The sequence below is a fragment of the Lathyrus oleraceus genome, chromosome 3 (assembly GCF_024323335.1).
Source record: "Lathyrus oleraceus cultivar Zhongwan6 chromosome 3, CAAS_Psat_ZW6_1.0, whole genome shotgun sequence".
NCBI classification, from domain to species: Eukaryota; Viridiplantae; Streptophyta; class Magnoliopsida; order Fabales; family Fabaceae; genus Lathyrus; species Lathyrus oleraceus.
Genome location: NC_066581.1, coordinates 209,184,586 through 209,211,128, shown reverse-complemented (window position 1 = coordinate 209,211,128; position 26,543 = coordinate 209,184,586). Strand labels below are relative to the sequence as shown.

The 26,543-nt window shown below is 40.3% G+C and overlaps 1 pseudogene; it reads right to left on the bottom strand.

Annotated features, from left to right (window-relative positions):
* Positions 1 to 5,493: 5,493 nt before the first annotated feature.
* LOC127130462 (probable glutathione S-transferase) lies at positions 5,494 to 6,099 on the bottom strand (annotated as a pseudogene).
* Positions 6,100 to 26,543: the final 20,444 nt, after the last annotated feature.

Here is a 26,543-nt window from a genome sequence, read left to right as displayed (position 1 = left end):
ATTCAAGTTAATTCAGATGGATGTGAAAAGTGCCTTCTCGAATGGGTACTTAAATGAAGAAGTATATATTGAACAACCCAATGGGCTCATAGATCCTAGTTTTCCATATCATGTTTACAAACAACTAAGGAAAGCTCTATATGGATTGAAGCAAGCACCCAGGGCTTGGTACGAAAGGTTAACTGAGTTTCTTGTCAATAATGACTACAGGAAAAAGGGAATAGACAATACCTTATTTGTTAAAGAAGAACATGGTATGCTCATGATAGCTCAAATATATATTGATGATAATGTGTTTGGAGGGATGTCGAACCATATGGTCCAACACTTTGTCAAGCAAATGAAATCTGAATTTGAGATGAGTCTTGTAGGTGAATTAACTTGTTTTCTTGGTCTCCAAGTTAAACAAATGGATGATATTATCTTCATTTCTCAAAGCAAGTATGTTAAGAATATAGTGAAGAAGCTTGGTCTGAAAAATTCTAGTCACAAAAAGACACTTGCAGCAACACACTATTAACCAAAGATGAAAAAGGTGTTGATGTGGATCAAAGTTTGTATAGGAGTATGATTGGTAGTGTTTTGTATCTCACTGCTAGCAGACCAAACATCACTTTTGCTGTAGGAGTATGTGCTAGATATCAGGTTGAGCCTAAAACTAGTCACATTACTCAAGTGAATAAGATCTTGAAATAAATAAATGGTACTAGTGATTATGGCATGCTATATTCTCATAGCACTAATTCCATGCTTGTAGGATATTATGATGCAGACTGGGCAGGTAGTGCTGATGATAGAAAAAGAACTTTTGGAGGATGTTTCTTCTTGGGAAACAATCTTATCTCTTGGTTCAGCAAGAAGCAAAATTGTATGTCCTTGTCTACAGTTGAGGTTGAGTATATTGCAGCAAGAAATATTTGTTCTCAATTGGTTTGGATGAAACAAATGCTAAAGGAATATAATGTCAAACAGGATGTCATGACATTATATTGTGACTATCTGAGTGCAATCAATATATCCAATAATCCCATTCAACATAGCAATACAAAGCATATTAACATTCATCCCCATTTTATTAGGGATCTTGTTGAGGACAAAATCGTTACTGTTGAGCATGTGGCCACTGAGAAGCAATTGGTAAATATATCTACTAAGGCTTTGGATGCAAATTAGTTTGAGAAGTTAAAGGGAGAATTGTGAATTTGTACTTTTGAAGAGTTATAGCAATTACGGGTTTGGAGGTGTGCAACAAATACTTTATATTCCCTCCATTTAGTGGTGCACGATATTTCAAGGAAGTCATTACAAACTTTCTATAACTTACTTCCAACACGCCATCAACTCTCATCTAACTACATCATCGATCACATTCTCTCTAAACTCATAAAATTGTACAACAATGCTCTTACTTATTCTCATCTCCCAACATCCTCTCATACCATCAATCTCAACATAAAATTTGTCGAAGACCAAGAATCCAAGATGTCTAAAGCCTCAAACTTAACACCCAACAAAAGTTCCAAAGATTAATCGGCCCTAACTCTGTCAAAGGCTAAGGTTACGCATGCAAATGCTAAAAGCATTCTTCAGATGTTATCATCAATGCCACTCCCATCTTCGTTGTTCTAGGACGCGTTCCAACAAAAAGAGGGACTAAAACACCTATTGTGAAAAGGGTTAAGCCTTCAAATGTAAGTGAATCATCTACTTCCTTTGTGTCAGTTCAAAACCCCCTAGTAAGGTTAGGAATATTGAATCTTCTATTGTTGGCAAGAAACCCCATACTATGACAAGTTTGTATCTTGGACCTATCAAAGCCCCTAATGTCGAACCAGGTGTTGTTACCTTTGCTAAAGGTCCTGTCATCGCGAATGTTGTGGGTAATGTTGGAACATCTGAAAAATATGCCTCTGAAACTGTAAGTTTAGATAACCCTGGAGCTAAAAAAACCCTAGGTCAATCTAGTTTGAATGTTGATGTTAATGATGAAGGTGTGAAAAACACAAGAAATCGGGGGTTTGAATTGAGTTTTAAAAACCAAAGCTTTTTACCAATTCAAGAACACCACTCAAATGTTAATAACAAAGAGATAAAAACACAATTATTTTTATCCTGGTTCGCTTGAAACTCAAAGTTACTCCAGTCCAACCACAAAGGTGATTTCTCCTTATTCAAAAGGAGTTAATCCACTATAATCAACTGATTATAATAATCACAAAGAATAACCTTCTTTGTCTTCTCAAGGATCTGACTCTATCCTACTCTCCTTAAGGAATCACAAAGAACAACTTTCTTTGTCTTCTCAAGGATCCGACTATATCCTAGTGTCGTACTTAAAAAAAGAAATGAGAGAACGACCTAGCGAAGCGCAATCACACGCTCACAATGATGGACTGAACAGAGTCGCTACCGAATTTTATTTATTCCTAAAAAGGAAAGGGGAAATATCGATAAAACCCAAGAAAGAACGACAATGATATTGGTCGTCGCAACCAAATCAGGGTTCGAGAGTCGATTACGCCAGGGGAAGGTATTAGCACCCCTCACATCCATTGTACTCAACGGGAACCGTTAGGTTAGTTGTGCGCATTAGTGTTAGTTTGAAATGTTAGGCTTTTCAAGTTATTAGGTGGGAAAGAAAGAATGGAAGAGAGGAGAACGTTTTTGGGTTTTTGACGAAGGACTAAACCTAAGTTTTTTATTAGTGGGCCTGACAAGATTTACAAATCCCACTCCAACGTATCTCAATAGAGAAATCAAGGCTTACGTAGTTTTGGGTAGAAAAATGTTTGTTTGTTGGTCGATTTTAGCGAAAGCTACTTAGTGTCAAATCGATGAAAACATTGTTGGACTACCCAAAACAGGTGGAGAAACATTGCCTTGCATTGTTTTGAAACAAAGTAACTTTCGTTTGAGAAAAGGTTTAAGAGTCAATCGCATAACGACGAGAAAAAAAAGTTTGATTGGTTTGGATGTGTTTTGAGTAATGGCGAGAACTTGGATAGGCTAGATATCCATCTCGAATCCTAGTCTCAGAAGTGCGTGGTATCCACCATGTTCCATTTCCATCTTATTTGCAAAAGTATTTAATAAGAATTAAGTGTTTTTGAATTTGATTGAGAAAGGGTTTGAAGAAACCGCATTGACAATTTGAATGATGGCGAGAGCTAAAATAAGCAAGGTATCCACCTCGAATCTTAATCTCAGGAGTGCATGGTATCCACCATGTTCCATTTCCATCTTTATTGAAAAGTGTTAAATAGGGGTTAAATATTTTGAGTTTTATAAAAATGGCTTGACGTTGGATCAAGCATTGATGGACGTTTAAGAGAAATTTGAAAGAATGTTTGAGAGAAACAGAATGGATAGATTTGAATGATGGCGAGAGCTAAGACAGGCGATACATCCATCTCGAACCCTAGTCTCATGAGTGCGTGGTATCCACCATGTTCCATTTCCATCTTTATTGAAAAGGTCTTAAATATGAATTAAGTTTTTTTGATTTTTTATTATGAAAATGGATTGACGTTGGATCAAGCATTTGATGAAGGTTTGAAAGAAATGGAATAGAATGAGAGGAAGAAATGAATTGATTTGTTTATTGAGAAATTACTCGACATTGGATCGAGTTTTTATTTTGATCTTTTGGAAATGAAATTGATTTTATTCTTGTGTTAGTAACTAGCTAAATAATTAAACAATAAATAAATAAAAACAGTAAAATTATTACACATTAGGGGAGTGGGGGTACATTTTATCGAATGGGGATTCAAAGTAATGAAATAATTAAATCGGATCAATCAATGAATAAACAATGCATGAGTGTAGGTGCAAAGGGAACTGTCTCATTGTAAGAAAGCCCAAGAGTAAGCCATGTGAAGAAATTAAATAACACAACAAGTTATATTTACAAGACACTCAAAAATTAAATTGAAAGAAACAACATCGGGACATGCACGGACAAAAATCGGGATACGAGGATGCGAATCAAAGTCACATAACGCAAGAACGTGCAAAGAGATGAAGATTGAGAAGCAAATAAAACCTAGATAATGTGCTCAAAGTCGGTTTACACATATTGACAATAATTGAAATGTCATATGTGACTAATCAAAACGCGGCGAAATACTCTCAATGTATCGATAAAAATAATCATGGATAAATAACACGGGAATTGCCAAATCCATAGATTAAAAGTCGACGTTTAAGCAATAAAATAAATCAAGGACAAACATTAATATCAACAAGTGTCGGAAAAATGGGAATGAAACATAAAAATATTGAAAGAGAAAGTAATAAACAAAAATGATAAAATAATGAAATAAATAGGAAATGACATGCACAAGGATCAAACCCACCACATAAGGGGAGATGAGACATCTTCCCCTCCACCCGGCCACGGGTGGTCAGCTGTTACCTTAACAGCGACTCAAGCATAAAAACAAAGAAATCAAAAAGAATAAATAATAAAAAAAATAAAGAAACTAAAAAAAGCATGGGCCATAAGCGTTTGGGCCGAGTTAAACCCAACAGTCCTTGGTACTGTTTTGGGTCGGGTCAAAGGAACCAGCTCCAGCCTGGCCCACATCGAGAGGCGATGAGAATCCCAAGCCATCCTAGCCGTGTGGCTGTTAGGTGATGGAAGTCAAAAAGTCCAACAGTCACACCATAATGCCAACTGTCAGCATTCATGGAAGGTGGCAGACAATAATCAATGAGCACACAGGAAAACGAAAAGCCAATGCATTGGGTAGCAAGCCTTGTTCATCGGTCCAAACACCTTGACCTTTGATAAACCAAACAACTAAAGCAAACAAAGGAAATAACTAGCAGAGATTATAAAACCCAAGAAAATTTCCTCTGCCATTTTCGAATAAAATAAGAAAGGGATTTATTTCTTCATTCTAGATATCATTCTGTTTCCATCTTAAAATACACAATAGAAATCAAGAGAAATCAACAAACGCAACATGAGCGGCGGTACTGCTAACTCCACACAGAGACTTCGATGAAAACATAAATTGGAAAACAACCATGGTTCCTTCAGAAGGATGAAAAGCAAAATCGAAATGCAGAAATAGAAAATTCGGAAAGGATGCTAACCAAATGCGGCGAGATTCACCGACGGATGGAGGTAACACTTCTCGCTCGTCCTATGCTTTTTGTATTGCAGAATTCTTCCTTCCTTGTTAGTGAATAGTAGTGGCTACTCTCTTCGTATTCAATGGTGGCGGCTGGAAATCAGTAGGGTTTCGATTAGAATTTGTTTAGGGTTTTTTCTCCTCTATCTCCCCTCCTGTGAACAGTATTGGCCACCTCTTATATACGACTAGTAATCCTTTCTCTCTGCTGTGCTTTTTTCAGAGTAGTGGAAAACGTCTGTACGGAAGACGTTTGGAGATTTTGTCTTCACTCGAGCTGGTGGTCCCTCTCGATCCTCTCCGTCTCCAAAAACTTTTACTGTCGGTAAGAAATAATTTCACTACTTTAACTTTACTTAGACAAAAAGTTTGCGTTTTTTTTGGAATTAACTGATTTTGGGTGTTTGTGTTGCAGCAGCTTGACACGTTTTTGGTCTTGGCATGACTTCCATGGTAGCACCAACAATGGACCTAGAGTATGGCTTATTGGTAAGGTCTTTCTTGGGTTGCTTTCCATATACCTTGAAGGATTCAATCGGTTGTGGAAATATCTCTCACGTTTTAAGTTCACAAAACAGGAACACCTGAGAATCACTGCGAATAAATCTGATGCCTCTTCTCCTTTTTTAGTCCAAAGGTTCCTTCCAATTTCATAGATCTTCTTGTCACCAAAATCAGCCCAGAATCTAGCTTGTGATCTCTGATAAGGATCCGAAGGCAGCAAAGGAGATTTATCATTCCAAACTTCATCAATATACTGAACTGCAATGAGAGATTCACAAACGGGTTTGCCATTATGAATGAGAACAGGGATTTTCTTGTGAATAGGGTTCATCTATAACAGCAAAGGGCTTTTGTTCCTCAAGTCTTCATCTTTGTACTCATAGTTAATACCCTTTTCGGCAAGGGTTATTTTGAGCCTCATCCCGAACGGGCTTGGCCAGTAATCTAGAAGAATCAACTTCGTCAACCATGGTTGCAGTTAGAGTGGATAACAAAAAAGGAAGCAAAAATGAGCGGATGTGATTGATAATGGAAACAACAGGATACAGTCCAGTTCCCAAACGTCTCCACTCACTATCATAAATCGTATGTGCATTACACGGAAACTTGGAAAAAATTTCTGCAATCTCTTTAATATTGATTTCAGGCCATTGTAGTATCAAGTGTACAAGATTAGCCATCTGTGCATACAACACCAGCTGCTCCTCCGGTTACGGTACCCTTGAATGTACCGTTTACTGCAACTTGGTAAATTGCGAGAGAACAGCCGATTATGGAATAGACGAAAGACATGATTGCTGCCACTACTGAAAGCAACCATGTTTCATGAAACTCAGGAATTTAAGAAGCGGAAATTTGAATCACTCCAAAACCGATCATGTATGGATTGCTTGAAATCCTACATGGATCTTTTCCTCCCGATTTATGAAGGCATCTGATCCTTTTTATTTCCGTCATGCTAATCGCAGCTACAATTGAATATCCTGTTGCACTGCAGCAAAGACATATGTACTGAATTAATCCACAAACTGTGTAATGGTACCTGCCACGAATGTTGCATCTTGATGCAGGTCTTGGAATGCAGCTTGTGGAGTTGTTTGCTACAACTTGTTGTTAGTGCCATGCTCGACTGATATTGTTGCATTATGAATTTGTAGGTTTTGCAATGGAATGCTGCAGAATTGGTGTTGTCGTAATGTTCGATTTCAAACTGGTCTAGGAATCTCAAGGAAACAAATGGTAAGCTTTTGTTTACGCATTCCGTGTGTATCATAGACTTGGTGAATTTATGCTGAAATTGTTGCGTTTGATACCGTGCAGGATCTCGCTAGTTAAAAGGCTACGACTTTGTTCAGTTTGATAGTGAGGATGCTGCTCAAAAGGCCATTGAAAAACTTAATGGTATGTTGTTGAATGATAAGCAAGTTCATGTGGCCATTTCCTTCGTAAGCAAGAGAGAACGACCACAGGATGAGTTGAAGCAGATCCAGCTTGAACATCAGATACACCAGCTGGATGAGGCGATGAATCATGTGGATCAAGAATGCCCCAAAGCCGGAGCTTCATCCCATCTGTTTACTGTGGGCAGAATTCCAACTTCATTATGGCCTTCTTTCACATTTTCAAACTGACTTTCTACCTTCTTAGCTGAACCTGGACTTCTGAATTGCATGGGATTTTGCATATTTTCACATTTGAAACCCCTACTCATAAGTTCTGCATCATTGTAAAAATACTGATTTTCTTCCTTATAATTTGTTTTCAAGGCAGTAGCCTCAAAAGGATGACCATGAGAATTCTCCCTGTCGGATGCATATGATGATTCTTTAAAAGAAGAAGACGGATATCCATCATGTTCAGACCTTGATCCAGACGATGCAGGAAGGAGGGGTGTATAATTTAACATCATCCTATCAACATCTTCAAAGTTGTCTATATCAAGCCATCTATCAGTATCAAGAAAGCTAAGCTCATTATCAGGCTGTGATACATGATTAATTGAATATTGAGACACACTATCATCCTCCATCAAACTCCTTTTCCCTAAGATACTATCATTTGCACAAAGCTCAGAACCGCTAGAATCTATATTGTCGCTCTTAAAACAACGATCAGACATACTGGATGATGCTGGCCTTTTCTGTTTTTTGCTTGAGACACAATTACATGGAGAAGACGGATCCTCCGGTTTGCAAGACCATGAATCCTTTTCCAACATGAACACTGAAATTGGAAGCAGGTTAATCTAATTTTTCAGAGAAACTAAAGAGATGATTGATTCTGTTTCGAGTCTAGTTGTGATTGACTTCTTTGTTCCTTAAGTTTCCTACTAAAATGTCACTATCCTTTGTTGCTGAACCAAATATGTAAGCTTGCTGATTTAGAAACTTCACGTTCATTAGCAGGTTTGACCCAATTATCATCCAAGATATACCACGCGTTATTCGAAGTGCGAACATAGCAGTAAAGGTGGCCAGAATGAGTGATGTAACCGGAATGAACCAAGACCCCGTGCAATTAATTGCTAGCACATGAGGTGCCTTTGGCATTGGTATTGCTGCTCCGTTCCATCCAAAAAATTCTGCAGCAGTGAAAATTGCAAGTGCCCTTTTAAAGAGAATTTGCCTTCAATATTTCAAGACTTGAATCCAAAAATGGACCAAACTTGTTGGAGGAATGAGAACACTGTATGCACTTCACTTGACTTTGTAGCCGACCACCGAAGATCTTATGAATAAAACCTTTATCAAAAGCAACAGGTGATTCGCTGGTCACTCCAGAAGGTAGGCAGCATTTATGCATCGACTCGAATAAGTTTACCATATACTCATGTGCATTCTCTTGCTTACATTTTCGAAAATTGCGTGATGTATTCCACAGGTTTACAACCATATTCGCGGGTGATGGATCATGAAAACCAATTGACGTTAAAGAAACGGAAATAGAACCTGTCCTGAAGTGACCAACGAATTAGATTTTCTTGAGGTTGCTTGGTTCCATGTTAATGGCCAACAACTAATTTTATCGTATCATTTGCAATGCTTGTAATTCTTCCCAATTAACATACGAGTTTCTCCTTTGTATGCCACTTTAATTAAGATTTGACGAAAATTTGTTATTTGCTCTTGCATGGTCTTAGCCTACTTTGAGTGGCGCTTGGTTAACAATAACATGATGCACATTTGTTCCCTTAGGATCCAAGCATAACGTTGCAACGTAAGTATCAGTAGCTTCGACCAAACGCCCCCTTTAGATTTAAAACTCGATATCAAAACCAATTATTGAACATGATTGAGACTTCTTTTATGTTTCACTTGAACTATCTACTAAAATCCAAGCAAATAACGGATGGGCCTCGACCACTAACTTGATTCCGAAGACGACCATGCTTGGTCCCTCTTGAAAAACTCACATGATAATGACTCTCCCTTAAGACATGGTAAACCACCTGAATCTCCTTGAATCAAATAATGTTCATCAAAGCTTTCCATGAAAACATTTTTTTCGACCACATACTCTCATCCAAGCACAATAATCCTTGAATTCCTTGATTACCACCGACGCGGAATGCGCCTATGTATCTAAATATGTTGACAGCAGAACTTCGCCTTGAATGCGCAAAATACAACAAGGTGCAACAATAACAGAAGAGGAGACCACTTGATGCTCATGAAAAAAGGGGTACCATATTAGAGGAACAAAATCATGAGGAACAAATAATGAATGAAATAATGATGTGAATATCGGGGTCAAAATCGGGGTGTGACAGTGGCCCCTATTTAAGTATCTTCAACCAGAGAATATGAAGTAGGACACCCTTCATATGATTATAGGAGAAGATAATTAAATATTAAGAAGACCCGGATTTTGATCCTGAAATGAAAATGCTATGATATGATACGAGACGAGACTTTATTTTCTTTGAATTTATCTGTTAGAGATGTAGAGAACCCTTAAATAGAGATGGTATGCCAGACAGACCAATCTGTGGGGAATACTGATGGTCTACAGGGAGACAGACAAATAGGGTAAAACCAAATCGCTGGGGATAACAATCTTTTGTTGGAGAGTCCGACACACACCGGGGAGTACTCAAAGTGAAAGTTGACAAACGACACTTAGAATACAAGAGATTTTGTCAGCAGGTTCAGACACGACCTGAAGACAACTTTCATATTTTCTACGAGAATTCCCACAACAGGTTCATACATGACCTGACAACACTGGAATCATAAAAGAAAAAGGCTATTCAAAGCAGGTTCAAACCTGACCTGGTAATACTTGAATAAAAGTTCAGCAATAGGTTCATACATGACCTGACAATGCTGGGGAATATCAAAAAGTTCTGACAACAGGTTCAAACATAACCTGACAACATTAGAAAAATTCAAAAAGCGTATACCAACAGGTTCATACATGACCTGGTGACACTTTGAACATTCTTGATAAATCCGGAGATTTCTCACAAGAAAATTATCCGATCAAAAAATTATGGAAATTACTGTCAATGAAAGAGTCAAAATGACAACTTTCTAGGAACCCAGAGTCAACAGGATAGAAAAACTTTCTGTAGGTGCCAACCACAATTGGACTCATACCATAAACATAGATCGCCACCATCCTCAAACGGATTAGTGTCGGTTAGAACTGGACTTCAAGGGTGCTGGTAACGACCAGACTTAAAGATACCATTTACAAATGGATTTTAGATATTGGTGACAACCAGACCTACAAGGATACCAGTTACAACTGGATTTGATAGGTGCTGGTGACAACCAGACTTCAAAATGATACCAGTTACAACTGGATTTGGCAGATGCTGGTGACAACCAGACTTTAAAATAATACCAGTTACAACTGGATTTGGCAGATGCTGGTGACAACCAGACTTTAAAATAATACCAGTTACAACAGGATTTGGCAGATGTGCGCCAGTTACAACCGGACTTAACAGACAATGTCAATAACAATTGGACTTGCAAACAAAACTGGTGATAACCAGACTTATTATACCATTTACAAATGGATTTTAAGACAGTGCTGGTTACAACTCTGATTGGGGATACCAATTACAATTGGATTTAAGATAAGATGCTGGTGACAACCAGATTTTAAAAGATACCGGTTATAATCGGATTTTATCACTTGAGTGCCAATTACAACTGGACTCAACAGATAATGCCAATAACAATTGGACCTGCAGACAATGCTGGTTACAACCAGACTTATCATACCATTGACAGATGGATTTTACAGATGCTGGTGACAACCAGACTTTAAAATGTGACCCGTTACAACTGGACTTCAGGATGCTGGTGACAACCAGACTTTAAAAGGATCCCAGTTACAACTGGATTTGATCAAAGACGCTGGTGAGAACCAGACTTTAAAAACGACACTAGTAACAACTGGTCTTAACAGGTAATGCCATTAATAATTAGACTTGCAAACAAATGATGGTTACAACCAGACTTACAAGACACCAGTTACAACTGGATTTGATCAAAAACGCTGGTGACAACCAGACTTAACAAACGACGCCAGTAACAACTAGACTTAGAGGTCAAGGGATACGATCAACAACGAGACCTGAGATTATGCAAATGAGCATGAAGCACTTCGGGCCATGCATGATTTGGATTTTGTTTATGTGCATGATATATGAATGATCACGATATGCAAATGCTGATAATATATAGACTGGAAATTAGGGAAAGCTTTAAGGAGGTACTGAATCCTCAACACCAATAACTCAACCGAAGGAGTGAGTAAATGCATCAAAGGAGGATCTATCAAGCTGAATAGTTACAACTGGCCCAGTAATCCTTTCAGAGAATGATAACTTTAAGCTCTCTAGAGATATATGTTGATCATCCAAGAGAAGTCTTGCAACTTGCGACTTGCGGGGAAAGACGAAAGGTTTCCTTTTAATATTTCGACATGTCAAAGAAAAATTGTGTTTCTCAATATGTTGAAAAATTCTTTTTGAGTTCAAAATTTCATTATTAACAAATAAATGGCATTTTGCATAACAAAGAAAATCAGAGAAAAACAACAAATGATAGAATTTGATAAGCAAACTTGTATTTATTCAAGAATGGTAGCACACAAATGGTGTAGCTCCATGGAATGTTACAATTTTGAAAATGGCAATAGGGAAAGGTTTACATCGAATCGCAATGACTAACTATCCCTAATAACAATGACTCCACAAAACCTCGCTTCTGAAGGGAGCAGTTGAGTTGATCTTCCACTTTTAGCTCTTCTGGGTTGATTAGTGACAATTGATGCAGTCTATGCCTTTTGTCCCTCCTTTTTGCCTGGATCTCCCTTTCGGATTTTCAATCCATCGGCACGCTCTTTTTTTTGCCTAAGTTGCCCTTTCAGGTTTTTAACTTAGCAAGCTACCATTTTTTAATTATCCCTAACTTTTGCCTGGACCGCTCTTTCGGGCTTTCAGTCCACCGGGTTTTGTTAGGCATATTATCTTTTGACTGCATCAGAGTTCATAGGGTGAATGAACTCTTCGCCATCCATAGTTGTGAGAAATAAAGCACCTTAAGAGTATGCTCTCTTTACAACGTACGGGCCTTCATAGTTTGGAGTCCACTTCCCACGTGAATCTTTGTGTACTGGCAAGATCTTCTTGACCACGAGATCCCATTCCTTGAACTCTCGGGGGCGGACCTTCTTGTCAAACGCTTTCTTGATTCATTGCTGGTACAATTGTCCATGGCACAGAGCAGTTATACGTTTCTCATCAATGAGGTTAAGTTGATCATAGTTGTTTTGGATCCATTCAGCTTCGTCTAGCTTGGCCTCCATCAATATTCTCATTGAAGGTATCTCTACTTCGACTGGGAGAATTGCTTCCATCCCATAGACCAAGGAGAACGGGGTTGCCCCTGTTGAAGTGCGGACTGAGGTCCGGTATCCATGCAAAGCAAAGGGTAGCATCTCGTTCAAATCCTTATAAGTTTTCACCATCTTTTGCAGGATCTTCTTGATATTTTTATTGGCGGCTTCAACAACACCGTTCATCTTTGGACGATATGGAGAAGAATTATGGTGGTCAATCTTGAAACTCTCACATGATTCTGTCATTGTCTTGTTTTTCAAGTTTGAACCGTTGTCTGTAATGATCTTGCTTGGGATTCCATAGCGGCAGATAATCTCCTTCTTGATAAAGCGAGCAACCACATGTCTCGTCACATTGGTGTAGGAAGCAACCTCCACCCATTTAGTAAAGTAATCGATGGCAACCAGGATGAAACGATTACCATTGGAAGCCTTAGGCTCTATAGCACCAATCATGTCGATTCCCCACATTGAGAAGGGCCAAGGCGATGTCAAAACATTCAGCAGTGTTGGCGGTACATGCACTTTATAAGCATAAATTTGGCATTTATGACATTTCCTTGCATAGTTGAAACAATCAGACTCCATGGTCAACCAATAATAGCTAGCTCTCAAAATCTTCTTGGCCATGGCATGTCCATTGGCATGGGTCCCGAAGGATCCCTCATGAATCTCCTTGATCAACAGGTCTGCTTCGTGTCTATCCACGCATCTAAGCAGAACCATGTCATGGTTTCTCTTGTAAAGCATATCATTGCTCAAAAAGAATTTGGATGATAACCTCCTCAGAGTTTTCTTATCCAACAATGTAGCATCTTCTGGATACTCTTGACTTAGAAGAAATCGCTTGATATCATGAAACCACGGTTTACCATCAGTTTCTTCTTCAATCAGCTGACAGTAAGCAGGCTCATCTCTTCGCTCGATTTGAATAAGTGGAGCTTCATTATAAAATCTGACTTGGTACATTGATGCTAATGTTGCCAAAGCATCAACCACTTGATTCTCTACTCTTGGGATGTGATGGAAAGTGATATCATCAAAGAATTCTATCATCTTTACAACATGGATCAACTTCGCATCACGAGTTTCCCATTCTCCTTTTACCTGATAGATCACCAAGGCTGAATCTTCATATACCTCAAGGATCTTGATTCGGAGATCAATTGCGGCTTCAAGACCAAGGATGCAAGCTTCATATTCTGTGACATTATTCGTACAATCAAAGCACACCCTTGCTGTGAAAGGGGTAAAGCCACCATTTGGATTCATTAAAACAACTCCCATACCATGACCACTGTAATTGGAGGAACCATCGAACACGAGCTTCCATCGAGATCCTGGTTCTGGTCCTTCATCTGGGCCTGGGATCTCACAATCCTTTATCACCATTATATCCTCATCGGGGAAATCAAACTTCAACGGCTGATAGTCTTCAACTGGTTGATGAGCAAGATACTCTGCTAACACACTTCCCTTGATTGCCTTATGGGTTACGTACTGGATGTCGTACTCTGACAGGAGCATCTGCCAAAGGGCAAGTCTTCCAGTTAAGGTAGGTTTCTCAAAGATATACTTTATTGGATGCATTTTCGAGATCAATAAAGTAGTATGGCAAATCATGTACTGCCTCAAACGACGAGCGGCCCATGCTAGCGCACAACAAGTCTTCTCCAAAAGAGAATATCAACTTTCACAATCAGTAAACTTCTTACTCAGATAGTAAATAACATGTTCTTTCCAACCAGTTTCATCATGTTGTCCCAACATGCAACCCATTGACCCTTAAAGCACAGTCAAATACATGATTAATGGCTTTCCTGGGACAAGTGGAATCAAAATAGGAGGCTCTTGCAAGTATTGACGAATCTTCTCAAAAGCACTTTGACAATCAGAATTCCATTCGATAACTTGATCCTTTCGAAGCAATTTGAAGATAGTCTCACACGTGACCGTCATATGTGAGATAAACCTTGAGATGTAATTCAAACGTCCAAGGAAACCTCTAACTTCTCGCTCGGTGCGTGGAGCAGGCATTTCTGGTATAGCCCGGACCTTATCAGGGTCCACCTCAATTCCTCGTTGACTAACGATGAAACCAAGCAACTTCCCTGAACGAACACCAAATGTGCATTTTGCAGGGTTTAATCGTAATCTAAACTTTCTGAGGCATTCAAACAGCTTCTTCAAATGGTTCATATGATCTTCTTCATTCTGAGACTTAGCGATCATGTCGTCAACATAGACCTCTATCTCCTTGTGCATCATGTCATGGAAAAGAGTGATCATAGCTCTTTGGTAAGTTGCCCCGACATTTTTGAGACCGAAAGGCATTACCTTGTAGCAAAAAGTGCCCCAAGGGGTAATAAAAGTGGTCTTTTCCATGTCATCTAGTGCCATCTTAATTTGATTGTATCCAGAAAATCCATCCATAAAGGAGAATACGGAAAAACTTGCAGTGTTGTCTACCAGAGTATCAATGTGCGGTAGAGGGAAATCGTCCTTTGGACTAGCTTTGTTCAGATCCCTATAGTCAACATACATCCTCACCTTTCCATCCTTTTTAGTCACAGGTACAATATTAGCTACCCATTGCGGGTACTTCGCCACTGCGAGGAAACCAACATCAAATTGTCGTTTGACTTCTTCACGAATCTTCAGAGCCATATCTCGTCTTATTCTTCGGAGTTTCTGCTTTACTGGCGGGCATTCTTGCTGAAGCGGAAGCTTGTGCTCAATGATGTCGGTGTCTAGTCCTGGCATATCCTGGTATGACCATGCAAAAACATCCACATATTCTTGTAGCAGCTTAACCAATCTCTCTTTGACGCTTGCTTCAAGCGTGGTGCCGACCTTGACTTCTTTCTTCTCTTCCTCTGTGCCAAGGTTGATTGTTTCTACCGGTTCTTCATGTGGCTGAAGGGTTTTGGACTCGTGCTCGAGCAGCCTTGTCAATTCGTCGGGGATGTAACAATCTTCCTCACCCTCTTCTTCCGCTTGGTAGATAGGGGAGTCAAAGTTATGAGAGGGAGTAAAGTCATTGGATTCAACGGGGTTATCATTTATTCTGCATGTTTGAATGATTGATTTCTTTTAGAAAAGTAAAAATAAAAGATGCATAAATGAAAAGTTTTTTTTGCCTTTTTTGTTTTTGAAAAGATCACCATTTTCTTAAGAGAAAGCAAAATAAATGAATAATAAGAATTTAATAAAATGCCTTTCATTCACTGATAATGATTATTTGAAAATGAAAAGGGGCCCTACAACATGATCCATTAGCCTTGGGCAGAGCTAAGGATTTGAAAGGAAAAACAACAATTATTACTTTGACAAAGGAAAAATTTCGGGGATCTCAACCGCCTTCCAGTTGTTCAAAGCTGTCTCACACCAGTAAACCAAACATGGCTCATCTTCGTTTTCGGTGTCGTCTTCAATTGCATTGACCTGATCTCCATGGATGAATCCTGTGCTGAGGAATACTTCCTGGATGCTTCGGGTGTTATCCTTTGCAGGGACTCTGGCTCCTTTCGCAGTGGAAGGCACATATCCCAGACCAAAGCGATCATGCTTCTCACGAATATCAATAAGCTGACCCCAACCTTCAGGATTTCCTCCTTCAATACTAGACTTTACACTTTTCAAAGAAGCGAAAGATGAACAAGCTTTCCCAACCGGGTCCTTCATCTCCACAAAAGCGGCATTGGTTATTTCAAGAGCTTGGAAAGAAGTTTCCAAAGCGTCCTCATCAGCCTCGATATATCTGAAGGATGAAAGGTGACTAACCACAAAGTCCTCCTCCCCAGAAATAATGATCAATTGATTGTCCACCACAAACTTCATTTTTTGATGTAAAGTGGAGGTAACTGCCCCTGCAGCATGAATCCAGGCCCATCCCAATAAGCAGTTATACACTAGATTAATATCCATGACTTGGAAATTAATCGGGAATACATGAGGGCCAATCAATATGGGCAGTTCAACCTCTCCAATCACGGTTCTCCTGGAACCATCAAAAGCTTTCACTACCAAGGCACTAGGTTTCATAGCTGGTCCTTGATAAGATAACTTGGCGAGTGTTCTCTTTGGCATAACATTCAGAGAAGATCCGGTATCAACCAAAACTCTTGCCAAAGCATCATCTTTGCATTTCACCGAGATATGGAGAGCACGATTATGATTTTGTCCATCCTTAGGTAATTCCTCTCCACTGAAGCTCAAAGTATTGCAGGCTGTGATGTTCGCAACCACCCCATCAAACTGGTATACTGTTATGCTTTGCGTTACATGAGCTTGGGCAAGCACCTTTAACAAAGCCTCCCTGTGGGCTTGGGAGTTCAGTAGCAAAGACAAAATAGAGATCTTAGATGGTGTTTGATGCAACTGGTCCACAACCTTGTAATCACTTCTCTTGATCAACTTCAAGAATTCAACAACATCTTCGGATTGGACCACTTCAGGTTCTTTAGTGGGAGCTGTGACCGTTGATTCCTTGCTTGGCCCTTGAGGAGTCACGTTGAATTCATGTGTATAGATTCTACCACTACGGGTCATTCTGCTCATTCCTGCAATATTGGTGACGTCCTCACTTATAGCTTCTGTCACTTCAACGTCTGCACTTCCTTCAACAACCTTGTCCACAGCGGTAATCTCATATTTCCAAGGTACGGCCTTGGTGCTCTCGTATGGAAAAGGCGTGGGCATACATATTTCAACAAGCGACGACTGACTATTCGTAAGAACCACTCTGTAGCACCTCAAATTTGCACCTACCTTTTGTACATACATTCTCATATTAGGTCATTAACATAACATAGTCCATTGCATAACATTGCATTGTCCATTTGCCCAAGTGCAATTCAGCTGACAAAATTAGGTCAAACTGGTCAGGAGATCAGTCAATCAAGCAAGCAAGTGCAATTTCCATTAAGACAAGGCCCTAGGGTTGGTCCAACATGTTCACATGACCTAGGGGTCCTTTTGAAGTATTTTGGTCAAAGATTGGATGATCAAAGCTCAACAGTCAAGCTGAATTCCTTCAGAAACCCTAGAAAGTCAACTATGGTCAACTGTGGTCAACTGTGCCTGATTTTATGGATTTCAAGGTGGGAGATGGTTTGAAAGGTTTCATTCATGTCCATACAAGTCTCATTTGACATTTCAAAGATCAAGATTGGAGAAAATAAAGTCAGACAAAAAGTTTCCTAAAATGGCAGGTGACCTGTAATTGGAAACTACCAAAAATAGAAAGTTTTTCTCCTCAAATTCACATCATCATACAAGCTTCAAATGGAATTTTGTCCAACATGAAAGTTGAAGATCTTGCTTTCACCTTTCCAAAAAGTCCAAGAACATGAAATTCTCATGTGTGGTTGGCAAGATATGATCAAATCATTTTCAGAAATTTTTGAACTTCAAAGTGGCATATCTTCCAAACCATTTGGCCAAATTAAGTGGGGTTTTTTGCTACAAGTCACATTTGACATGCTCTATCAAAATCCTTCATTGCATTTCACTAAAAATCATCACATAAAAATGGCATTTTCCAAGTGAATTAATTTGATTTTTTTTGAGAGAAATTGCTAATTTGAAAAATGAGCCTTGCATCCATTTCCAATTAATATTATTTGCATTAAAAATGATTTTGGAGTCCATTACAAGAAAAACTCGGCACTGTTCATGCCATACTCATGCATATAGGGTAATTGCCAAAATTTGCTTAACACTTGATTTTATTTTAATTCTAATGGCATGGCTTAATGGTGATTAGTATAGGTGATTAACAAGGCATATATATTACTAATTGTAACAGAAAGGGATGGACGATAATCTTTTTTTCACATTTTAGATCTAAAATCAATATTTTGCTCTAAAAACGTTTCTGGCTTTTTTCTTCACACAACCGGCATTCATCTCACAAGATTCATACTACTGCATTGCTCTTGAAGAGAAAGTGATACATGAGATCGAAGCTAGCAGTACAAGATCACTGCATTCTTCAAGCTTGAACATCCATGGTGACTTCAAGAGGAGCTGAGTTCATGAGCGATTAGTGACTCAATCCTTCTCCAAACACCTCCATAAGCATCATACACGAATCTTGGAGCTTCATAGGCTTGGAATAACGACGAACTCCACTGCTGTTCTTCATACAGGTCAGATTTCGACCATCTCGATTCATGAATTTGTTGATTGATAGTTATAGATCTTCAAACGCTGAGTTAAATGAGCTTTGAACCGTTGCGTTTCGTGCCAAAATGAGTTAGTTACAAGCATTTAAAGTCTTGATGTCGATTTGTTTTTCCTTCGATTTGCACATGCTTGTTGGTTTCTCGATGAAATGTTTATGTATTATGAGTGTACGATGATGGATCTACGCGATGATAGGTTCAATTTGAGGTTCTGGAAATTTTTGTTCTTGAGTCCTTGAAGGTATTCACTGTTCCGGCATGAAATGGGATGAGGGAGACGATACTGTTGTATTGGCATCATTTTTGGATCTTTAGAAAAAGGGTTTTAGTGCTGCATGTTGTTTTTTAGGAATGCATTGCGATTGGTTCTGCTAGGTGGCCATGCTGGCACGCGATTGGCCGTGTGTCCTGTTGACTGGGGCGTTGAATTCCCCCATTTAATTGGAACGCTGAGTTTTATACTCAGCAAAAGTGCCATTCCCATTTAAATAAATATTAAATAATTAATCCATGGCATTTCCATTCATTTCTTCAATTTTTATTCTAATTTCTTTTACAATCTTCAAAAATTCATAAATAATTAAAGGATGATCCAATTGAGATGAGATTTTTTGCATTGATCTCCATTTTTCATCTAGTTTTTTATGAGCATTTTTATTCAAATTGTGCACATGTGGAAAAATTATTTGGCTAGGGTTTGTTCATGTGTATCCATTTTGTGTATGCTTTGCCAATTTGCTTGCGAGATGATGATACATAATCCAATGCCTCTCAAATTTTTTGTGCTTAAACTAGACATGTTCATGGTGATTTTGGTATAGAGTTTGTAATTTTATCATTGCTGGTTGTGGAGATATGATTTTTTGAATAGGGGTGTGACAATTTGTGTCACACCATGCATGTCCAACTTCATGATTTTAATTACCATGCTTATTGAACTCAAAATGATCTGGATTTTTGCATGAAGACACTTGTGCATGTTGAGATTGTGTGTGAATTTTTCTGGAGTTTTTGAATGCATTTCCTATTTGATTGATAATTTCTCCCCTGTTTGACCAAAATGTTGACTTTTGTGACACATGATGCCATATGATTTGTGAAATTCTCATGCATTATTGGATGGATCTAAAATTTGACATGTGCATTGTGAACATCTTGAAGTACATCATGGCTTTGGCCTCATTCATTTATCATGTGTTGGTTCTGTTTTATGATTAATTGAAGTTGGTGCATGTTTTGATGCTTTGAATGAGTATGCTTGAACTTGCTTTGCCTTTCTGAATTTAATTTCCCTACTTCCTTTGATCCAAATGAGCTGAAATTTGGTATGCCTATCATGTTGTGGATGATGTTTGATCATGATTTATTTGAGGAATTTTTGAAATGTTTATGATTGGATTTGAGTTGAGTCATTCTGTTGACTTCTTTGAGGTTCTATATGCCATGCTTTGACCTAATTTGCTTGTGAAATGATGATGATGAATGATGTGAATGTGAAACCACTTGGGTTTGCTTCTTGATTGATTTGTTTTGACTTTGTGCACTTGTCCCTTGCTGTTTTAAATTTTTTATCCCCTTTTGACCCTAGGCTTGTCCTAGTGGTCTTGTTGCTCATGTTTAAGCTTGGTTTTTCAGGTTAAGCAACAAATGCTTCAAAGAGATCAATACAAGTTGAATGAGTTTGATTGTTTATCATGAACTAATTTGTTTGTTTTGTAGGTTGCTTATGAGCTTGTGCTTTGCACATATGCTTGACTGTATTGTCTGTTGGCTTATGCTGTTTGTTTTAACTTTGTGTCTGGTATACTAATTGTGCTTGACTGATTTCAGGTACTTTAGTTGCTATTAGTTCCTTGTGAACTTTGATTTGCTTTGCTTGATAAGCAATTTGCATTGAGGTATAATTTCCTTACTCCATGTAGTCTGGAAGACCTGGCCTGTTACTTGGCCAGACACCTGTCTGAAGCCCTCCTTAAGAGGCAATGTTTGTGACTGTTTACTTTTGTCCTTGTACATACTCAAAGACCTCCTAAGTGAAGAGGCAATTGGCAGATACAAGGGATGTGCAACCCATCCCCTGCTATTCTGTGTGTCATCTGCTTTGCTCACACCACTGTGTTGATGCATTGCAGATACTAACCCAAGATCTTGTACAGTTGTACAGTTGAGTCAGTGTCAAATGTGTAGAAGGGTTCCCACTTTCTGAACCCACACATTCTTGTCTTAAGCTCTCCCAGGCCAGGGATAAGAGCTGTGAAGTCTCATCTTCACTCACCTTTCATCAGCTTCACCCTAACTCTCAATGTTAGGGTTAAGAGCTAACACTACCCAGTTACAGTGGTTTGTTTGTTGAGGTTGATATGACCCCTCGACTAAAACCTAACCTTGATTGAGCCCATTGCTTGCATATAGTGTGTGCTACTTGTGCTTGTGTGTTTGCTTTAGCTTGCTTCCTGTGCAAGTTGGGTTTAGTTTGGCTTGCTTCCTGTGCAAGTCATGCTTAGGATAGGCTTGCTTCCTGTGCAAGTTAGCTAGAAACCTTAACTTAGGGATGATTTGCATGATAACATCTAGGCTCGAGTCGTAGTCTCCCTAGTTGTGTCTCCCTCTGTTATCTGGTTAGGCTAGTCCTGTGTCCCTTTGTAGGGGAACTACGTCGCCCTGATCCTCATACCAGATGAGGTACGTAGGCAGGAGATGAGCTGATCTCTCCGGGCGCCCTTTTTCTTTTTCAACCTTTGTGTCTCAACCCCCCTTGTGTGTGTTGTTGTGTGCTTGGAAGTTGATGTAAGTCCATCGAGTGGCATTCGGGTTCCGGTGTGAGTTTGTTTTGGTTCGGGCGCTGATATAAGTCCAGCGATTGGCATTCGGGTCCCACTTTTGCCCGTGTTTGTGTGGTTTTGGGTGCGTGTTAGCCGAGCTACGAATGCTCTGATTCTTCTTCGTCCAAGGAGATACGTATGCATAGGATGCGACATCCTAGCGAGCATGTTTTCCCCTAGTCCGAACTACTTTGACTCTGATGTCTATGCTTGATAGACTAAAGTAGGCACAGGATGCGATATCCTGCCGAGTCAGTCTCGTTTGTTTTCTCGTGTCTCTTTCAGCCAATGTTTGATGTGTGTTTGAGCAGTGTTTTAGCAACCATTTTCCTTCCTATTGTGCGTGGATCCCGTCGAGTACGACGGATGCGTAGGGGTGCTAATACCTTCCCTTCGCATAACCGACTCCCGATCCCATTCTCTTTGGTCGCGAGACCATGCTTTTTCCAGGTTTACTTCGAGCGTTTCCTTTCCCTCTTTTGGGATAAATAACGCACGGTGGAGGCTCTGTTGTTCTTGTTTTCTCGCCGGTTTTTCGCGCAATGCGACAGCTGGCGACTCTGCTGGGGAAACAGTAGAGAAGTTGACCTGTGCTGGTCCGTCTTCCCTAAGCGAGTCTCTCCTAGCACTCTCTAGGTTAGGGTTTTGGTTGCTTTGTGCTGTGTTTTATTTATTGCATTCATTTCATTTATTGTTTGCATTTATGTTTGCACTTATGTTTGCATTCATTCACATTCATTACTCATCTGGCTGGTTGTCTGTTTCTCTCTGTTGGGGTGGGAGTCACTTGAGGTAAAAGGCCCAATACCCAGGCCATGAGTGAAATCTAGGATACCTAGGAATAGAGTGATTCATGGGAAGCGGGTGGTATGCGCCACTTAGCGGAACATTGATATCACAAGCAGTTCAGACCCTGGTGGGATATTATCGTTACATACTTCGGGTGTGTATATGATGATATTTTGCGAAAGGTTATTTATGCTGCGTTTCTCTCGACCTTACCCTGGCCTAGATGACACCCGTGAGTGGGGAGGGAATGATCATTACAGGTACAGTCGCTGATTTGTTGGTGACTTGTTGGTGACTCTTGATACTGATGGTGACTGTGAATTATGGACATTTATTTCTGGGACGCCAGAGTTCTATCCGTGGTTTATCAGCGGGTTCCGTTTATTTCGGAGCCCCGGGTTGAATTTGAGAGTACCTGTTCAGAGGATCTGATTGTCATCCGTTCAGTGGATGTTCCTGTGAAGATAGTGATGTAATCTCCGATTCCGTTTATTTCGGAACTCCCCAAGTTGGATTTATGGTGACTTGGTCCCACAGATGTGACTGGTTCAGAGAAATATTGGGTCTTCAAATGACTTGGTGGCACAGTGGCCTGCATTCATGCGTTTGCATCATATCATTTCGCATTCATCTGCATTCAACTCATGTCTATCCGTACTCAGGGTCCATTATTTTTGTTTGAAATTCAGGTTGAGAGACACCCAGATGTCAGAAAATTGTTGATGAAATTTTATTTGTCTCGATGAAACAAAAAAAAAGAGGACATAATTTTCCTAGTACGGATAGACATTGCATGTGTGAGTCATACTAACCTGTTTGCTGTTTTGTAGGTTTCAGTATTCAACCGGTGCACATAGCTCGTCTGTTCAGATAACCTGCTGGGGGTTAACAAATCCAAGCTGATGGATCTTCCCAACGCCGACATCCTTGAGTTGAAAGAGATGATGAGGGACTTGTTCAGTGTTGTGCAAGGGCTTGCCCTGGGGCAGAAAGTCATGTCTGAGAGACTGGAAAAGATTGAGAAGTGGCTGATAGTGGAGAAAGTTCAGGGAAAGGCTCCGTCGCCCAAAGTAACAAATCCCTCTGACTCTATAGCAAAGAAACCCTCCGACAGTGGTCCATTCAAGAAAGAGGTTGAGCCAGTTGGTGTGCCAGCAAAGAAAGAACGTAGTAAAGATCGTTATCACCCTTATGCTGCCACTGTAACCACTCCTGTCAGCAATCCACCTGCTCAACGGCAACAACTGCCACCTCAACAGAAGGCACCGAAAGCTGAAAGCCAAGTAAAGAAGAAGAAGGAGGATCGTCAGTTTGAAGAGCCGCCTGTGACCTATACCCTTTTGTTCAAGAGATTGAGGGATTTGGGGTTAGTTCGACCGAGGATATTGATTCCTATAGAACAGCAGCGGAGGCCTGCAAACTATGATGAGAGTGCCAAGTGCGAGTTTCACTCTGGGGCACCCGGACACAACATTGAGGGTTGTAGAGCTTTCAAGCATATTGTCCAAGATATGGTGGACTCCAAGGCTATCAGCTTGGCCCAGATAATGAATGAGGATGTCAACCCCGTACCCAGGCAGGGTCTTGTAAAGGTAAAGGTGGTGAAAAAGACCAAGAGAGGAATGGAAGTGGCTGAGGAGAATCAGTTAAAGGTTCCAACGTCTGTGGTCCCAAAACCTCTAATAAGGGAGGGAGCTCTCTCTAGTGTTGGTAATTGTTGTGCGGCCGTCACCACAGAAGGGTGTGTATTGATGAAAGACATGACCCAGAAGATGAAGAAAGTAGAAATGGACGATGTAAGATGTAAAGCACCCAGTCTGGCAGTTGAAACCGTCCAGGTGGAGAATGCCCTTGTTGCTGAGAAAGAGAAGAAGCTGTCCATTTCTTCTTATAAACAAGCTCTAGAGGTGGTGAAGAACAAAGAGGCCCAAGGCTGGGGAAGGATCATTGACATAATGGTAAAAGCAGACATGTTTGGGGTCGGTTATCAGCCGGATCAGGAGTCGTCTAGACCCAACAGAGGATGTCGCCTTCCGTACGCCTTCGTCAGTGCAGGAATGCTGGATCCTGATCATGCTTGTTCAGTGAGTGAAAAGACTGACTGTGACCGCGAGCTCGAAGCATGGATAAAGTCGTGCGTACTAGGCAACTGGAAGGTCTCCAAAAGCATCACTGTCGCTCATCCGGAAGTGTAGCATTTCTGGTTTTTAATTTTGTTTGCATGAAAGCCATACGTTTTGCCCGAAACGTAATGGTCCATTGTAAGGGCCATCTCATGTGTTTCATTGTGCAACATTTTGCATTAGTAATAAATAGATGTTTTCATGATTAAAAGCGGTGTTCCCTGTTTTTCACTTTTTGCAGTTTTAAAAACAAATAAATGGCAATGTTTTCGTTCTATTTCCTTTTGATTTGTCTCGTTTCCAACCTCAAAAGTGATTATCATCCTGATCTCATCGATAACAATTTGGTTACACCTCTGTATGACTTCGACCATCCGATCTATCATGCCAAAGAAGAAGGCGAAGAAGATTGTGATCTGCTGGATTAGCCAGGTTGTCGAAACAAGAGGAGAAGGTGATTCAACCGCACGAGGAGCGAGTCAAGATTGTTATTCCAGGTACCGCCAAGGTATGAGGCGAGTCAAGAGCAGAATGGTAGCCCTGTGGGAAGAGGTTGTAATATTTTCACATGGCTGTATCAAGATATACCAGGGGGGAGTACCCAGGTTGTGGGGCGCAAGCTACCATCAAGAGAAGACTGTCCTCTAGAGAAGCAGCACACCAGTGCCACGCGTCGGAGCGACTTTGTTTCATGATATGATTCACTGTGGTATCACATGCCATGTTGATTACATGATGACAAAGTCCCAAGCAGAAGAGGGGCATCCGGTGGACTTGATCCAGTTGTTTGACAGGTGGAGATAACCCATACTGTTGAGTTCGAATTAGCGCACTTATGGAGTGCTGTCCGTTAAGCTACCGAGGCTTATTGTGAGCGGATAAGAGGAATCGAGGTCGATCCTACAAAAAAAAAATTAAAAAAAATGCAAGAAACGCCTGAACCAAAAACAAACAAAAAAAAGGGGGAAAGAAATCAAATGGTCAGGTGGAATGATGGCTGCCAATGAGCATGGAAAGATAAAAAAATGAGTAGCAGGAACCTCTGATTCTGAGACATTCCGTGGAAGAAACAATTGTTAATCTGGTACTTGATAGCCCTCGAGGGGTTTATGAGGTGTGTATGGGTCAGCATGATGGGTCTTGTCGAAAAGAGCATGCAATTTACCTAAGCAAAAAGTTTATCGACTGTGAAATAATACACTCACTGCTCGAGAAAACTTGATGTACTTTGGCATAGGCTGCTCGCCGACTGAGACAGTATGCTGGTTCATACCACCTTGTGGATGTCCAAAATGGATCTGATCGAGTATGTGCTTGAGAAGTTAGCATGAGCCGGACAGGTTGCGAGAGGGCAAGTGATGTTGACTGAATACGATATTCAGTATACCTCCCAGAAAGCAATCAAGAGGAGGGTATTGTATGGTTATCTCGCCCGGCAACCCATTAAGGATTATCAACCAATGAGGTCTGAGGTCCCTGATGAGGACATCTCGAGGTACTCAAATCGAAAGATTGAGAGTGACCGATCCCGGAGGAGGGGCCTGACCCTGAATCCGAACGGATTCCGATGTCTGATGGGGAGAGTTTAAAGTGAGTGAGCTAGTGCTTCCCCGATAACATTTGAATGCACCAACGATGGTGGCTGAGTACAAATTTGGTATCCTGAGTGTCGTACTTCGGTACGTGCATCTACTGGGGCGGCGTCTTTCTCACTCGGGTATGGGATGAAGATTGTACTACCAGTTGAGACCCAGGTTTCGTCATGGAGTCCCGTTGGACGTAAACTTGAAAAAGGGTGAGTGGATAAGGACTCAGTATGACGCATTGAACCTGATTGAGGAAAAGAGGCTGACAGTTACTTGTCATGGGGCAGTTGTACCCAGTAATGGAAGAAGTGTTGTTAACCGAAAAGTGCGACCTCGTGGGTGGCATGGAAGAGATGTGGTGTTGAAAAGGATCCTTCCTCCTCAACGATCGTGGGGCAAATGGATAATCAGTTATGAATGTCCATTCGTGGTCGAAAAGGTCTCCTCTGACAGAGCCTTGTGATTGATGACCGCGAATGATGAAGATTTTCCATCCCCTGTGAATGCGGACGCAGTTAAAAGATACTTCGTG